Source organism: Trachypithecus francoisi, unplaced genomic scaffold, assembly GCF_009764315.1.
Source record: "Trachypithecus francoisi isolate TF-2019V2 unplaced genomic scaffold, Tfra_2.0 Lachesis_group12, whole genome shotgun sequence".
Taxonomy (NCBI): domain Eukaryota; kingdom Metazoa; phylum Chordata; class Mammalia; order Primates; family Cercopithecidae; genus Trachypithecus; species Trachypithecus francoisi.
This window is the reverse complement of record NW_022681457.1, coordinates 89,446,584-89,465,138: the sequence shown is the minus strand read 5'-3', so window position 1 is coordinate 89,465,138 and position 18,555 is coordinate 89,446,584. Positions and strand designations below refer to the sequence as shown.

Sequence of the window (18,555 nt, the reverse complement as noted above, 5' to 3'; positions counted from 1 at the left end):
AAAAATACAAAAAATTAGCTGGGTGTGGTGGCACACGCCTGTAATCCCAGCTACTCAGGAGGCTGAGGCAGGAGAATCGCTTGAACCCAGGAGACGGAGGTTGCAGTGAGCTGAGATAGTGCCACTGCACTCCAGCCTGGGTGACAGAGCAAGACTCCATCTCAAAAAAAAAAAAAAAAAATCTAAAAAAAAGTGTTAAAATGTACATAACAAAGTACAGTAAGCCAGGCACAGGAACACAAAAACTGCATCTTGTCATTTAATGTGGAATCTAAAACAATAGAATTCATAGAAGCAGAGAGTAGAATTATAGTTACCAGAGCATGGGGAATGGAAGGGAGGGACAGGAAGATATTGGTCCAAGAGTAGAAAGTTGTAGTTAGGTGGTGTAAATAAGTATTTAAGTTGATGAATATGCTAATTTGCTTGATTCAGTCATTCCACACTGTATACGTACCTATGTATGAAACACCACTGTGTGCCCCCTTAATTTTGTGCAATTTATAACTTGTCAAAAAGCAAATCATATAATAAATATATAATATAACCTCTACCATTTTAACAACTTTAAGTGTATAATTCAGTGACATTAAGTACGTAAACAATTTTGTACAATCATCACCATTCTCTACACGTTATACAGTAACTCTGCGTGGTCCCTCATCCCAGCCTCTGGTAAACTTTAAATTACTTTCTGTGTCTGTGAAGTTGCCTATTCTAGATATTTCATGTAAGTGGACTCATAAAATATTTGTCCTTTGGTGTCTGACTTATTTCACTTAGCATATTTTCAAGGTTCATCCAGTTACAGTATGTATCAGAACTTCTCATTCCTTTTTATGACTGCAAAATATTCCATTGTGTGCATATACATTTTGTTTATCCATTCATCCATCAATAGACACCTTTTGGCTATTATGAATAATGTTGCTATAAACATTGGTGTATAAGTGTGTATTTGGATCCTTGCTTTCAATTCCTTCTTGTATTGCGATGGTTTTAATGTGTTTCTTTTAAAATTCATGTTAAAATTTGATTTCCAATATGGCAGTATTAGGAGGTGGGGCCTAGCGGGAGGTGTTTGGATCATGGGGACACTGCCCTAATGAGTTGTTATAAGCAAAGTTCCACCTTTTGTGTGCCTCTTTGCCCTCTTGCCTTTCTGCTTTTCCATGCTGTGGTGTAGCACATGGCCCTCACCAAAAACTAAGCAGACACCAGTGCCATGCTTTTTGACTTCCCAGCCACCAGAATTGTGAACTACATAAACCTCTTTTCTTTGTAAGTTACTCAACCTCAGGTATTCTGTTACAGCAAGACTATACAGACTAGTACAGGTATATACCTAGAAGTGGATTTGCTGGGTTATATGGGAATTCTGTTTATCCTTATTTATTTATTTATTCATTTTTTGAGACAGGGTCTCACTTTGTTGCCCAGGCTGTAGTGCAGTCGTGTGATCATGGCTCACTGCAGCCTCTACCTTCCTGATTTAAGCTGTCCTCCCACCTCACCTCCGCAAATAGCTGGGACTACAGATGTGCAACACTATGCCCAGCTAATTTTTATTTTTCTTATAGAGACAGGGTTTGGCCGTGTTACCAAAGCTGGTCTTGCACTCCTGAGCTCAAGCGATGCACCTGCCTTGGCATCAAAGTGCTGGGATTATAGGTGTGAGCCACCACGCCCAGCCTGTGTTTATCTTTTTGAGGAACCTTTTGCACAGGGGCTGTACCATTTTCCATTCGCACCAGCAATGCATGAGGATTCCAGCTTTTCTATATCCTCGCCAATACTTGTTATTTTCTGTTTTTTTGTTTGTTTGTTTGTTTGGGTTTTTTTTGAGATGGAGTCTTACTGTGTCACCCAGGCTTTGGAGTGCAGTGGTGCCATCTCAGCTCACTAACCTCCACCCTTCACCTTCTGGGTTCAGGTGATTCTGCCTCAGCCTCCCAAGTAGCTGGGATTACAGGTGTGTGCCATCATGCCTGGCTAATTTTTTTGTAGTTTTACTAGAGATGGAGTTTCACTGTGTTGGCCAGACTGGTCTTGAACTCCTGACCTCAAGCGATCCACCTGCCTAGGCCTTTCAGAGTATTTTATTTTTAGTTAATAACTATCCTAGTGTGTGTGAAGTGGTATCTTTTTTTTTTTCTTTTTTGAGACAAAGTCTTGCTCAGTCGCCCAGGCTGGAGTGCAATGGCGCGATCTCGGCTCACTGCAAGCTCTGCCTCCTGGGTTCACGCCGTTCTCCTACCTCAGCCTCCCAAGTGGCTAGGAGTACAGGCGCCCGCCACCACACCTGGCCAATTTTTTTTGTATTTTTAGTAGAGATGGGGTTTCACCATATTAATGAGGATGGTCTTGATCTCCTGACCTCGTGATCCATCTGCCTCGGCCTCCCAAAGTGCTGGGATTACAGGCGTGAGCCACTGCGCCCGGCCTTGAAGTGGTATCTTATTGTGGCTTGGATTTGAGTTTTTCCAGTGACTAATGATGCTGAACATTTTTTCATGTGTTTTTTGGCCTTTCGTATATGTTCTCTGGAGAAATGTTATTTAAGTTCTTTGTGCATTTTTTTAATTGGGTTGCTTATCTTTTTGTTGTTGAGTTTTAGGAGTTGTTTTTATATTCTAAATATTAAACTCTTACCACATAAATAATTCACAAAGTTTTTTTCCTCATTCTGTAGATTGTCTTTTCACCCTCGTGATAGTAGCCTTGATGCACAAAAGTTTTAAATTTTAATGAAGTCCAATTTGTGTTTTTCTTTTGTAGCTTATGCTTTTGGTATCATATTTAAGATGCTGTTGCCAAATCTGAGTTCATATAGATTTTTCCCTATGTTTTCTTCTAAGAGTTTTAGTGTTTAGGTCTTTAATTTAGGTCTTTAATCCATCTTGAGTTAATTTTTGTTTATGGTACAAAGTAAGTGTCCAGTTTCAATATTTTGTGTATGGATATCCAGTTTTCGTAGCACCCTTTGTTGAAGAGCCTGTTGGTTCTTTCCCCATTGAGTGGTCTTGATAACCTTGTTGAAAGTCAGTTGACCATCGTATCAGTCAGTTTGGGCTGCCATAACACAGTATCATAGTCTGGGTGGCTTAAACAACACATTTATTTCTTACGTTTCAGGAGGCTGGGAAGTCCAAGATCAAAGTGCCCACAAGGTAGGTTTTATTTTCAGGCCTTTTCTCTTGGCTTGTAGATAGCCACTACCTTGCTTTGTGCTCATGTGATTTCTTAGTGTTTGTGAGGTGAGAGAGAATGTAAGCTTTCTGGTGTTACTTCTTAGAAGGGCATTAATCACATCATGAGAGCTCCACTCTCACTACCTCATCTAGCTGATTACCTTTTAAAGTCCCCCTCTCCAAGCATTATTACATGGGAGAGTTAAGGCTTCAACTTATGAATCTGGGGAGGAGGGATACAAACATTCAGACCATAACAACGACAAATGCGAGAGTTTATTTCTAGACTTTCAGTTCTGTTCTATTTGACTATGTGCCTGTTCTTGTGTACTATACTGTTTTGATTACTGTAGCTTTGTAGTAGGTTTGAAATGAGGAAGTAGGAGTCATCAAATTTTTTTTTTCAAGATTGTTTCATGTGAAATTTAGGGTGGCTTTTTCCTATTTCTGAAAAAAGAGTTATTAGGATTTTGACAGGGATCAAATTGAATTTGTAAATCAGGGGTAGTTAATGTCATATTAACAGTGTTAAGTCTTCCTGTCTGTGAAGATGGGATGTCTTTCCATTTATTTTGATCTTCTTTTATTTCTTTCAGCAATGTTTTGTACAGGTCTTTTAATGTACAAGTCTTCTGCTTCTTTGGTTAAATTCATTCTCAAGTATCTATCAATATAATCCACCACATTAGGAGAATGAAGAAAAAAAAAAAAACTCACTACAGTCTGTCCTTTGTATCTGTGGGTTCCACATCTGCAGATTCAACCAACTGCAGATCAAAGATATTTGGGGAAAAAAAAAAAGATAATACAAATTTATTCCTGAATCAAGGACCAGAGGGAAAAAAATACAAAATTTAAAAATACAGTATAACAACTGTTTGCATCGTATTTGCATTGTATTAGGTGTTATAAGTAATCTAGAGATGATTTAAATTGTGCAGGAGGATATGTGTAGGTTATATGCAAATACTATATATAAGGACTTGAGCATTCAAGGATGTTGGTATCTTTGGGGGGTCTAGGGTCCAGTCCCCCACAGATACTGAGGAATAACTACGTCATCTCAGTTGATGCAGAGAAAGCATTAAAGAAAAGCTACCATCCTTTCCTTTGTAAAAGCACTTTAATAAATTAGGAAAAGAGGGGAATTTCCTCAACATGATAAAGGCTACCCATGAAACATCATTGCTTACATCATATTCAGTGGTGAAAGACTGAGATATTTTATCCTTAGATCAGGAACAAGATGAGGATGCCTTCTTTCACCATTCAATGTATTAGAAGTTCAATGTAGTATTAGAAGTTCTAGGCCGGGCGCCGTGGCTCAAGCCTGTAATCCCAACACTTTGGGAGGCCGAGACGGGCGGATCACGAGGTCAGGAGATCGAGACTATCCTGGCTAACACGGTGAAACCCCGTCTCTACTAAAAAATACAAAAAAACTAGCCAGGCTTGGTGGCGGGCACCTGTAGTCCCAGCTACTCGGGAGGCTGAGACAGGAGAATGGCGTAAACCTGGGAGGCGGAGCTTGCAGTGAGCTGAGATCCGGCCACTGCATTCCAGCCTGGGCAACCAAGCGAGACTCCATCTCAAAAAAAAAAAAAAAAGTTTTAGCCAGAAGGTAAGCAAGAAAAAGGAAATAAAAAGCATTCAAATTGGAAAGGAAGAAGTAAAACTATCTCTATGTAAAGATAACATGATCTTGTATGTAGAATACCCTAAAATTACACCAAAAACAAAACAAAACTTTGCAAGTTAGTAAGAAATTCAGCAAAGTTGGAGGATACAGCATCAACACACAAAAATCAGTTGTATTTATATACACTCTAAATGAACAATCCCAAAAGGAAATTAAGAAAACAGTTTCAATTACATTAGTGTCAAGAAGAAAAAAATACTGAAACACCCGTATCCTTTTGACTTAACTCCAGTAGTCCTTGCCCCCTTCCGCCAAAAAAACAGAACCAGGCTCATCTATACATATACTACCTCAGACTTGGAATTAACCTGTTTTGCAAGAAGCCTCAGTACCTTTCGGTGGAAAATGGTATCTGGAAATCACAGCCTGAACTCAGACAAGCTTTTTGAAGTTAGAATCTTCTGAGATGGTATAAGTTGCTTATTTCCCATTCACTCCTGAGCCTGCCTGCCTCTGTCTGTCTGCCTATATATATATATATATATATTTTTTTTTAAGAGTCTGTTGCCCAGACTCTTAGTGGCATGATCACAGCTCACTGAAGCCTTGACCTCCTGGACTCAAGCAGTCCTCCCACCTCACCCACCTGAGCAGCTAGGACCACAGACAATACCCCCATGCCTGGCTATCTAAATAATTTTTTTTTTTTTTTTTGAGAGACAGGATCTCCATATGTTGTCCAGGCTGGTCTTGAACTCCTGGGCTCAAGCAATCCTCCACCTCTGCCTCCCAAAGATTATAGGTGTGAACCACCCTGCCTGGCCCTAGCTTATCTTTCTGTTTTGGCACTGAACTTCTTCTCTTTAAGAACACTGAAATGATCTAATAATCACCAAATCTAATGGATGCTTTTCAGAGATTATTTTATTTGACTTTTCTTAGATCTTTATTTGACCTTTCTTATTTCTGTTGCCTTTCCTTCCTCGACTTCTTCCTTGTTTTATGAGATGGCTTTCTCATGGTTCTCCTCTTGAATTGCTCTTTTTGCATGCTCAGTAAGTGTTATTCCCTCAGCTTGTATTTTCTTGGGCAATCTCTTCTACAGTAGTGGTTTTACTTAATTTTTTTTTTTTTACTTAATGTTTTTTAAGAGATGGAGTCTTGCTATATTGCCCAGGCTGGCCTTGAACTCCTGGCCTCACGTGATCCTCCTGCGTTGGCCTCCCAAAGTGCTGGGATTACAGGCATCAGCCACTGGCTTATAGTGGTAGTTTTAGGATCTACCCATTAAGTACATTATGTGATTTCCATTTTACTTCTTTGCTTTTGTTTTTGTCTTTAAAACTAAAAATCTTGTGTTTTTGCTGTCACACAAATACTGCAAATTCACTGTCTACAACTGAACTCTTACTTCCTTCTTCCCTGCCAATTACTTGCTCACACACCTAGTGCCCTCCCCTTCTCATCTGGTTATTTTTCCTATTTATTTATTTTATTTATATTTATATTTTTATTTTATTTTATTTTTTTGGGGATGGAGTCTCACTCTGTCACTCAGGCTGGAGTGCAGTGGTGCGATCTCGGCTCACTGCAACCTCCATCTCCTGGGTTCAAGCGATTCTCCTACCTCAACCTCCCATGTAGCTGGGATTACAGGCATGCACCACCATCCCTGGCTAATTTTTGTATTTTTAGTAGAGACGGGGTTTCACCATGTTGGTCAGGCTGGTCTCGAACTCCTGACCTCGTGGTCTGCCTGCCTTGGCCTCCCAAAATGGTGGGATTACAGATGTGAGCCACCACTCCCGGCCTATTTTTATTTTTATTTTAGAGACAATCTTGCTATGTTGCCCAGGATGGAATGCAGGGGCAAGATCATAGCTCTCTGCAGCCCCAGTCTGTTATTCTTCAGGTATTATCTCTGTTAGTTATTGGCTTCTAGTCACCCAAGTTAGAAACCTGTGAGGCATCTTTTGTTCTTCCTTTTCCCTTACTATTTAGTTTTGATTGCTAAATCTTGTTGATACTACATCAGGTATGATTTTGAAAACCTTTTTGATTTTCTTTTTTTTTTTTTTTTTTGAGACGGAGTCTTGCTCTGTAGCCCAGGCTGGGGTGCAGTGGCACGATCTCCGCTCACTGCCAGCTCTGCCTCCCGGGTTCATGCCATTCTCCTGCCCCAGCCTCCTGAATAGCTGGGACTACAGGCGCCCGCCACCTTGCCCGGCTCATTTTTTGTATTTTTAGTAGAGACGGGGTTTCACCGTGTTAGCCAGGATGGTCTCGATCTCCTGACCTCGTGATCCACCCGCCTCGGCCTCCCAAAGTGCTGGGATTACAGGCGTGAGCCACCGCGCTCGGCCACCTTTTTGATTTTCTACTGACACCACCTTAGTTCTGGTACTCATTTTGCATGTTTTGTCTTTTGACTTTCCTTGCTTTTACATCTCTTCTTTTCGCGCTCTCTTCTTTACTGTTTCCTCTGCCCCATTCATTTTTATACACTGGAGACAGGCTTTTCTTCTAAAATGAAAATATGTTTATCTCTGAGGTAACAAGTTGGCTCCCTTATTATTCCAGTTCTCTAAGGTGGTTACTGGTCAGAGTTTCTTCCTGTGGCAAAAGGCAGCTTGCCTTACAACTCTGACTCCTATCAGAAATTTACTTTTTCTTTGTGGGAGAGTTTCTTTCTGATTATCTTTGCTACTATCACACTAGCTTTGGTACAGGCCCTGCTTGTGCCCCTAGCCTCTGTGTGGACAGAATCTTTGCCTAATTCCACCCAGCACAGCTGAGACCAGGCTGTGATTATTTTAAAACAAAACTTTATTAAAAGCTTAGTATAATAGGGAATTGCAGAACAAATATGTATGTGTTTATGTATGTTTTATATGTGGCTGATCTAGGAGAAATAGGCAGCATCTACCTCCTGAGCTTTCAGTCGTCTCATGGTGAGCAGAGGGCATCTTTTCTTTGAAGCTTGGAAGCAGGTTGAAATCTGGGAGAAATAACTTACTTTTTTCCCCTTTCTTCCAAGGACCTTACTTCATGACCTATAATTTGTGTCCTGGCTGACTAAAATTGGGAATGTCAGTTCACTTCAGGAGATACAGTCTCCTTCCTGCACAGATTTATTGTTACTCTGTCTCCTGTAGAACAAATAGACCATTAGTAAAGGAGAGATTCATTCATTGAACAAATATTTAGGACATGTGTCAGACATGGTTCCAAGTGCTGGACAAAGAATAATAAGGAAGTTAAGGTTTGTGCTAATGGTGGGGGTAAGATAGAAAATAAAAAAGAAATAGAGAAAATAATTTGAGGTAATGAAGAAAACAGGACAGCATAAGATAATATGATAGTGATTGAGGTAGGAAGAATAGATAGTTCTCTGAGCATGTTGGTTTTTGTGTATGATCTAAAGAGTATGATCTCTTAAAAAGATTCTTTTGGCTCCTGTGTATGAGGTGAACTTCAGGGAGCAAGATGGAAAACAGAAGATCAGTTAGGAAGCTATTGGTATAATTCAGGTTTGAAAGTAATCATTGGAGTAGGGTGTAGATGATGAGAATTGGTTGGGATATATTTTGGAGGTACAGTCAATAGGACTTGTTGATAAATGTAGTGAAATAAGACCTCTGACCCCTAGGTAGCAGGGTCAGTGCTAGATAGTTGGTGGCACCATTAATTGAGATAGGAAAACTGGGGAAAGAATACGCAGTGGTTGGGATGAAAGAGGAAGCTATTATTTACTTACTTTAGATCACTCTACTGATTTAAAAATTGGTGATTATTTAACACCTACAGTGTAGTCTAAATCAGGGGTTTTCAACGTTGGCACTGTTGGCATTATGGACCAGGTAATTCTTTGTTGTGGGGTATTGTCTTGTGCATTGTGAGATATTCAGCTGCATACTTAACCCACTATCAACTAAGATGTCAGTAGCACTGCCCCACTAGTTGTGGTAACTAAAAAGATCTCCAGACATTACCAGTATCTTCTGGGGAACAGAATTGCCCCTGGTTGAATACCACTGGTCTAGATACTTTTACCATATATCCTAAAGACCTTTTTAGATTGTTGTATTCTATATATAATAGCTGCTTTTTAAACCATTCACTTATATAAATATGATAATATATCATAGTGATTGACTTACCAGTTTTCTTTCTTTCTTTTTTTTTGTTGAGATGGAGTCTCGCTCGGTTGCCCAGGCTGGAGTGCAGTGGCGTGATCTCCACTCACTGCAATCCCTGGCTCCCAGGCTCAAGTGATTCTCCCACCTCAGCCTCTGGAGTAGCTGAGATTACAGACGCGCACTACCGTGCCCAGCTAATTTTTGTATTTTTAGTAGAGACGGGGTTTTTCCATGTTGGCCAGGCTGGCCTTGAACTCCTGACCTCAAGTGATCCACCTGCCTTGGCCTGCCAAAGTGCTGGGATTACAGATGTAAGCAATCTTGCCTGTAAGTAAGAAAACTTTCCAGTTTTCTTGTCTTTTTAAAAATCATATTTTATTCAGCCATAACTACTAATTATACTTATGCTTAGCGTATTTCTTTCTGGGATATTTCTTTGCAGGTGTATGTTTTTACATGGTTGACATCACATGTACAGACATGTACAGTTCTGTTTCCTGATTTTATTTACTTACTTAGTTTTTATTTTTTTAGAGACAGGATCCAACTCTGTCACCCAGGCTGGGGTGCAGTGGTGCAATCATAGCTCACTGCAGCCTTGAACTCCTGAGCTCAAGGGATCCTCCTGCCTCTCCGATAGCTAGGACTGTAGGCTCATGCTACCATGCCTGGCTCATTTTTCATTTTTTATTTTTTGTAGAGATTGGAGTCTTGCTATGTTGCCTAGGCTGGTCTTGAACTCCTGACCTCAAACAATCTTCCTGCCTCGGCCTTCCAAAGTGTGTTGGGACTATAGGAATGAGCCACCATGCCTGACTGGATGAAAATATTCTAGAATTGATTGTGGTAATGGTTGTACAACTCTGAATATACTAAACACAATTTAATTGTGCAATTTAGATTGATGAGTTATGTGGCATTTGAATTGTATCTCAATAAAGCTGTTATTTTTAAAAAAGAAGCTAAACCAAATAGCATTGTATATAGTTTCTGTCTGTAGCTCTAGTTCTGTATAAATTAAATTAACTGGTTCAGGCATGTGATAAATATTTTTGAAATAAGGTTTATTGCAGTATAATTTATATAGAGTGAAATTCATCCTTTTATTATACAGTTCTGTAAGGTTTGACAAATGCATATAGTGGTGTAACTAGCACTGTAATCAAGATGCAGTACATTTTCATCACCCCTCAGATTCTTTTATGCCCCTTTATAGCCAGCCTTTCCCTTTCCTCTGCCTCTAGCAGCCACTCAATCTGTTTTCTATTCTATAGTTTTCCCTTTTCAGAAGATCATGTTAATCATACTTTACAGTGTGTTGCCTTTGAGTTTGGGTTTTTTCACTTAGCATTATGTGTTTGAGATTTATCCATGTTGCATGTGTCTTACTAATAGTTCGTTGTATGGATGTACTGAATTTGATTATTCATCAGTTGAAAGATATTTATGTTGTTTTCAGTTTTTGGTGATTATGAATAAAATCACTATAAACATTTGCCTATAGGTTTTTAAAAAATATAATCTTTTTTTTTTTTGAGTCAAAGTCTCTCTCTGGCCCAGGCTGGAGTGCAGTGGTCTGGTACAATCTCAGCTCACTGTATCCTGGGCTCAAGTGATCATCCTTTGCATCCTGGGCTCCGGTGATCATCCCGTTGCAGTGTCAGAGTAGCTGGGACTACAGGCACGCACTACCACGCCTCTCAAATTTTTCTATTTTTAGTAGAGATGGGGTTTCTCCCTGTTGCCCAGGCTGGTGTCGAACTCCTGGGCTCAAGCGATCCACCTGCCTCTGCCTCTGCCTCCCAAAGTGCTGGGATTGCAGCCACTGCACCTGTCCAAAAATATACTGTATTTTTAACAAGAACACACTACCTTTAACAATTTGCTGTTAGAAAATTTAAAGCAAGATATTTCATTCCCAGAAAGACTTAATAAAAGGAAGATGCTTATTATGTTGGGCCTAATTTCTTCTCATATATAGTTTTTCAAATTTTTTTTTTTTTTTTTTTTTTGAGACGGAGTCTTGCTCTGTCACCCGAGCTGGAGTGCAGTGGCCGGATCTCAGCACACTGCAAGCTCCGCCTCCCAGGTTCACGCCATTCTCCTGCCTCAGCCTCCGGAGTAGCTGGGACTACAGGCGCCCGCCACCTCGCCCGGCTAGCTTTTTGTATTTTCAGTAGAGACGGGGTTTCACCGTGTTAGCCAGGATGGTCTCGATCTCCTGACCTCGTGATCCACCCGTCTCAGCCTCCCAAAGTGCTGGGATTACAGGCTTGAGCCACCGCGCCCGGCTAGTTTTTCACATTTAATTCTTTCCACAATGAATTTGAGGCAGATTACAAAAAGATATATATGAGTAAAAGAAATAAGGGTCGTGACAAAGGAAAATACAGATAATTCTAATGTGATTGATCAGAGAATATGATTAGTTAAATATGTTCTATTATTAAATGGAGAGAATATTACTGCATCTGCCAAGAAACAACATTTTCTAGTCCTGATTCTAAAGGTAATTTCAGATGTGATTCTTCAGTGAGTAATGTCTTCAGTAATGTTTTCTTTTTAACAGAAAAATTCAGCCTGAATTTCTTGTCTATAGGTTTTTATGTAAACATGTTTTCATTTTTCTTGAGTAAAAAGGAGTAGGGTTACTGGATCATATAAATAACTGTATGTCTTCTTATATTGTGTTTTGAGAGTTCTTTATATATTTTGAATACACATCCTTTATTAATGTTTTGAAAATAATTTTCTCCCAGTTTATGGCTTGTCTTCACTTTCTTTTTTTGCAGAAATAGGGTGCCGGGTCTTGCTTCGTTGCCTAGGCTGGTCTCATATTTCTGACCTAAAGTGACCCTCCCACATCAGCCTCATTTTCTTTTTTTTTTTTTTTTTTGAGACAGAGTCTCGCTCTGTCGCCCAGGCTGGAGTGCAGTGGCACGATCTCGGCTCACTGCAAGCTCCACCTCCCGGGTTCACGCCATTCTCCTGTCTCAGCCTCCCGAGTAGTTGGGACTACAGGCACCCGCCACCTCGCCCGGCTAGTTTTTCATATTTTTTAGTAGAGACGGGGTTTCACCATGTTAGCCAGGATGGTTTCAATCTCCTGACTTCGTGATCCGCCCGTCTCGGCCTCCCAAAGTGCTGGGATTACAGGCTTAAGCCACCGCGCCCGGCCAGCTTCATTTTCTTAAGTGTTTTTCAAAGAGCAGAAATTTTTTATTTTGATGAAGTCTACTTTATCAATTTTTTTTATGGATTATGCTTTTTGTGTCATATTTAACTTCTGTGCCTTTTAGCATTTTATTTTTTCTGTTTGCAGATGTCTTCCCACCTGTTCTTCCTTCAAGAACCAGCTTTTTCTTTCTTTTCCCCTTTGTCTCCAGACATAGCTACAGTTATTATCAATAATAGTAGTGGTAGTGATTGTTACCTTTTTTTTTTTTTTTTTTTTGAGACAGAGTTTCACTCTTGTCAGCCAGGCTGGAGTGCAATGGTGCAATCTCAGCTCACTGCAACCTATGCCTCCTGAGTTCAAGCGATTCTCCTGCCTCAGCCTCCCAAGTAGCTGGGATTACACCTGCCACTGCACCTGTCTAGTTTTTGTGTTTTTAGTACATACAAGGTTTCACCATGTGTTGGTCAGGCTGGTCTTGAATTCCTGACCTCAGGTGATCCAACCCACCTTGGCCTCCCAAAGTGCTGGGATTACAGGCGTGAGCCACCATGCCAGGCCATGATTGTTACTATTTAGCAGGCCCTTTTTGCACCACATTCTTGCTTTGATACCGTAGTATTTTTATTTAAGTCTTACAGGTAAAAGCAATTCTAAAGTTAGTCGGGAACTGAAGCCCAAGATAGAGATTGAGGCGAGTGAATATGCACACAGACATTCAGACACACAAATTTAATTTTGTAGAAATCAACAGACAGATAGCATCAGAAGACCTAACAGAAAGCTTACCTTGGTTAAGTCTTTTGCTTTTGTTTTAGTTTTAGACACAGGGTCTTGGTATGTTGCCCAGGCTGGAATGCAGTAGCTATTCACAGGCGTGACCCCACTACTGATCAGCATGGGAGTTTTGAACTGCTCCGTTTCTGACCTGAGCCAGTTCACTCCTCCTTAGGTAACTTGGTGGTCTCCTGCACTTGGGAGGTTACCATATTGAAGTCTAACATTGTGCAGACACCCAATCGGCATAGCTAGCACACTATAGCCCAGAACTCCTGGGCTCGAGTGATCCTCCTGCCTCAGCCTCCCGAGTAACTGGGGCTATGGGCATATACCACATAGTGCAGCAGTTTAGTTGCTTTTTTTGAGACAGAGTCTTGCTCTGTTGCCCAGCCTGGAGTGCAACAGCATGGTCTCAGGCCGCTGCAACCTCCACCTCCTGGATTCAAGCAGTTCTCCTGCCTCACCCTCCCGAATAGCTGGGATTACACGCATCTGCCACCATGCCCAGCTAATTTTTTTTGTATTTTTAGTAGAGATGGGGTTTCACCATGTTAGCTAGGCTGACCTCAGGTGATCCACTCGCCTCAGCCTCCCAAAGTGCTTGGATTACAGGCGTGAGCCACCGTTCCCTGCAGTTTAGTTGTTTTTAATTAACAGTGTGCTTCAGAACTCCCAAGGGAGTTCCCCCACTTCCCCACCCGCCTTCCCGCCTTTACAATATGAAAATGCCCAGGCCCTGTCTATTCTAGATCTTCTGAAATAGAACATGAGGGAGAAAGTGAAGTATTGTAGAGTAGGTACTGCTACCATAATAGAATCATGTCTGTGATACCATTAACTTTTTTTTTTTTTTTTGAGACAGGTTCTTGTTCTATCACCCAGGCTGGAGTATGGTGGCATGATCATGACTTTCTACAGCCTCTAACCCCCAGGCTCAAGCAACCCTCCCACCTCAGCCTCCTGGGTAGCTGGGACTACAGGTGCACGCCGCCATGCTTGGCTAATTTTTTTTTTCTCTTATTTTTTGTAGAGACAGAGTCTTTCTATGTTACTTAGGCTGGTCTCAAAGTCCTGGGCTCAAATGATCCTCCTGCCTCAGCCTCACAAAGTGCTAGGACTACAGGTGTGAACCACCATACCATGCCATTAACATGATTTTTGTTTTTGTTTTTGAGATGGAGTCTTGCTGTGTCACCCAGGCTGGAGTGCAGTGGCAGGATCTTGGCTCACTGCAACCTCTGCCTCCCAGGTTCAAGAGATTCTACTGCCTCCGCCTCCTGAGTAGCTGAGATTACAGGCAACGTGCCACCACACCTGGCTAATATTTGTATTTTTAGTAGAGATGAGTGGTTTTGCCATGTTAATCAGGCCGGTGTTGAACTCCTGACCTCAGGTGATCCATCTGCCATGGCCTCCCAAAGTGCTGAGATGACAGGCGTGAGCCGCTGTGCCCGGCTGTTTTTTTTTTTTTAATGGATTAAATGGAAATACAGGTAGTATCTAATTCTGTTTCAGTAGGTTTCGATAGGCTAGCGCACATGAAATACCTATAGCGTATCCTAGGTGGTAATTTCTCGAAGCAAAGGAGAAAGAGTAGAAGTCAAGGGTAGTGTCATGGGAGCCCTGGAGGTCAGTGCTAGGAAGTGGGAATAAACATACTTTTTTTTAGCCTTCCGTTCTGTGGAACACTTGAATTATTTAAGAATCAAGCCAGGCACGGTGGCTCACACCTGTAATCCCAGCACTTTGGGAGGCCGAGGCAGGCGGATCACAGTCAGGAGATCAAGACCATCCTGGCTAATACAGTGAAACCCCATCTCTACTAAAAATACAAAAAATTAGCCGGGCATGGTGGCACACGCCTGCAGTCCCATCTACTTGGGAGGCTGAGGCAGGAGAATTGCTTGAACCCAGGAGGCAGAGGTTGTAGTGAGCCAAGATTGTACCACTGTACTCCAGCCTGGATGACAGAGTGAGACTCTGTCTCAAAAAAAAAAAAAAAAAAAAAAAGAATAAAAATGTTTGTTCCAATTATTCTTTCGTTCAGTCTTTTCTCTTGAAATTGTGGCATATCTTAATAACTTCCTTGCTTCTTTATATGATCTTTTCATAGAATATGTGAAAACTCTGGGACTTGGAAAAAAATAGAGTGGTACATCATGTTCCTGGATGGAAAAACTCAGTATTATAAAAATATGTGTTCCATAAAATTAATTAAAATTAATATTATTACATTAAGTATCCCAGTGGGGGTTTAAAAATTTATTCTATTTGATGATACATAGGGCAGAATAATATGTGAAAGGCAAGACAATTTTGAATTAGAAAAATTATGAAGGCAGAGGGCAGTAGGGGAATATAGAACCTTGTTCTATGGTAGGTCTTAAATATGATACAGGTATGGGAATGCTGAAATTGTTACAGATAAACAGATTCATGTCTATGTAACAGTAGAGTATATAGATCATTCATGTTTGGATGGTCTACTGGCCATTTTGGGGAAAAAGTTAGATCTTTTTCTTATTCCAAATGCTAATACATATCCTATCTGGGTTTAATATATGAATATAAGAAAATGAAACTATTAAAGTACTGAAAGAAAATGTGGTGAATATCTTGGAATGAGGAATGCCTTTCCAAGCATAAACAAAAAAATTAATTCAAAAGAATGAGATTTGATTACATTGAAAAAATGGTCACATTTTGAAAAAGGTAAATGGCTTTCAAATATCAGAGAACTGACTTTTCAGAACAAGATATTGAACAGATAAAAACAATAGATAACCACTTCAGGAGTCATTTTAGATTCCACTGTGCTCCACATCCCTAATTTCTATTCCGGTCACCATTCATGCTTTCATTCAACAAGTGTTTGAGTGCCTATTATGCCTGAGGAACCATTTTAGGTATGGAGGATACAGTAATGAATAAAATGGAGAAAATCTCTGCTCTATGGAGTTTACATTCCAGGGATGGGGTGGGAATAACTGCTAAACAAATAATTAATGTAGAACATTTTAAATAAAACATTTCTATAGAGGAAGATAAAGCAGACAATAGAGATATAGTGTACTTTGGTGGAGGGGGTATTGCAGTTCTGAACAGTGGCAATTAAGCAAAGATCTGAAAGAAATGAGAAGTCATATGGATATCTGATAGGAGGAACATTCCAGGTAGAAGGAACAGCGTGGGCAAATATTATGAAATATTATGAGGCAGGAGAGTGTTGTATATGTTTTGTGAGCATCAAAGAGGCAGCACAGAGGCAGTAGCTGAACATGAGTGAGCAAGGTGGTGAATAACAGGAGATGAGATCAGGGGAATAGCAGAATATAGAAAATGTAGGGCCTTTTAAGGTCAGATAATTTGTTGCGGGGGCTATTCTGTACATTGTAGGACATTTAAGCATCCCTGGTTTCTATCCACTAGATTTCAATAGCACCCCCAAGTTCTGACAACCAAAACTGCCTCCAGACATTGCCAGATTTTCTAGATTTGGGGAGCAAAATTGCCCTGGTTGAGAACCACAGGTCTGCTAAATGGGTGCTTATTCCTTTGGGGAAGACTTGGAGGAAGATTTATGGTATATATTTGCAGTAATGGTGCAGAGTCCTTCCTCAACGGGACCCAGTCTGTCCTCAGTCAAGAGTCTCTGGCTGGGCCTGTGAATTAACTAGGTTTGGAAACTGGGCAAATGCCCCTGACTTGCATTGTGATAACTCAAGTTGGGTTTTGGCCACCAAATTTAGACATTTTTCTGTTATATAGATTAAACTGCCCATCTATTTCATTCCTAGGAGCATCGTGATCAATTAGCCACTGCCAAAGATCCCTGCTGGCCAAAACATTCTGATTACCGGTATGTCCCTGCTGTCCTTATCTTTGGGGTTAAATACTGCCATTTGGCCTCTGCTACTTTGGTATCCCATTATCCTTGGTGAAATCAAGGAGCCCATCTCAGTGGTGGCATTTTCTGCAGTTATCCCTGACCTACAAAGGAGAACAGCCACAGGACTTTTCAAAGATATGAGTGTTCCCCTTATTGACAGAATGACCCCCGGGCCTTCTCAGGGAATGTAGTTGGGTGGTAGGTGTGCAGGTTGCAGACGATGAATCCACTTCAGGATTCCCTCTTCCAGATAGTGCCAGGGAAATCTGTCTCAGTCTTATTAAATGTAGGCTATTGTTGACTCTAAGTTTCAGTCAACAACCAAGGAAGCCATTAGAGACACCTCCAGCTACACAAGCTAACATATTCAATTCAGAATATGCACCTCATGTCAGTAAATTCTAACCACCTTAGTGTAATATCCTGAGACTGTTTGGATTTCTGCTTTTGTATATTAGCAAAATCTTGGAATGTTTTGCCTTTAAAGCTGTTTCCTGTAAAACTGTTTCCATCGTGTGTACCTGTCCCCCTACAACATGCTGAGATTTGACCCTAGTTATGGCTCTAGTGATGACTGGGTTAGCTGTGGTTGGTTTTGAGGAGAAGGAACATCCTCCTGTAGGGCATCTACTGCACATAAGGATATCACATAATTTTCCAGCAAAAGAAGACTATTCTTTTTAGATACAGAGGGCAGGTGGAAGTCTGAAATTGTCAGTTTCATTCTGATCCAACCAGATATTCCCATTTGAAACTTCAAGGTCCCATTATTTCCCAGTAATTGCTCTTACTTTTTCTTTTTCTTTCTTTTTTTTTGAGATGGGAATTTCACTCTTATTGCCCAGGCTGGAGTGCAGTGGCGCCATCTTGGCTTACTGCAGTCTCTACCTCCCAGGTTTAGGCGAGTCTCCTGCCTCAGCCTCCTGAGTAGCTGGGATTACAGGCCTGCGCCACCACACCCTGCTAATGTTTGCATTTTTAGCAGAGATGGAGTTTCGCCATGTTGGTCAGGCTGGTCTTGAACTCCTGACAGGTGATCCACCTGCCCTGGCCTCCCAAAGTGCTGGGATTACAGGCGTGAGCCATCATGCCTGGCCTGCTCTTACTTTTTCTTTCTTTTTTTTTTTTTTTTTTTGAGATGGAGTCTTACTGTATGCTTTTACTTTTGCACAATAAACTTGGTGAGACTGAATTCAACTAATTTTGTCATTCAGCAGTTTGCACAATTAAATTTTGCATTTGATTTTCAGCAATATCAACCTGTGGTTATATAAGAATTAAGATTATTAATACAAAAATGAGCCAGGCATGGTGGCTTACACCTGAGGGTGAGATGGGAGGATGGTTTGAGCCTGGGAGGCAGAGGTTGCTGTGAGCCAAGGTTGCAGTGAGCTGAGATCATGCCATTGCACTCCAGCCTGGGTGCTTGTCACAAAAAATATATGTATATTTAAGGTTGTCATGAAAGGGCTCTCTTTTCTCTGACTGTGACTTGAGCTGACTTAATGGACTTGCACTTGTTATTTTCGTCAGAAATGCACAAGAGCACTTAGAGAATTCATCTCATATAACAGACTTTGTAGTCATCATTACTGCTTTACTAGTTAAGTTCAGTAGCCATTTGGGTTCCCAAGGTACTTGCTTTAGTTGGCATTTCATCATCACCAACCACAGACGATAGCCTGATTAACTGTGATGCCCCTGCATATGTGGGATTATTACCAAACTAGTTCCTGCTTGAG

General features: G+C 40.9%; 1 protein-coding gene across 7 annotated transcripts in view; it reads left to right on the top strand.

Moving 5' to 3' along the window:
* Positions 1-18,555, top strand: part of ZMYM4 (zinc finger MYM-type containing 4) — a 160,102-nt gene that overhangs the window by 13,086 nt on the left and 128,461 nt on the right. For 2 of the 7 annotated variants that reach the window (XM_033227160.1, XM_033227156.1), the window contains exon 2: positions 16,722-16,783. The exons of 4 other annotated variants lie outside the window; for them this stretch is intronic. The gene's annotated coding sequence lies outside the window, so the exon portion shown is untranslated. Of the gene's footprint in view, positions 1-3,135; positions 3,171-16,721; positions 16,784-18,555 lie in introns of all 7 variants that reach the window. One more of the 7 variants, XM_033227157.1, reaches the window with a different exon arrangement.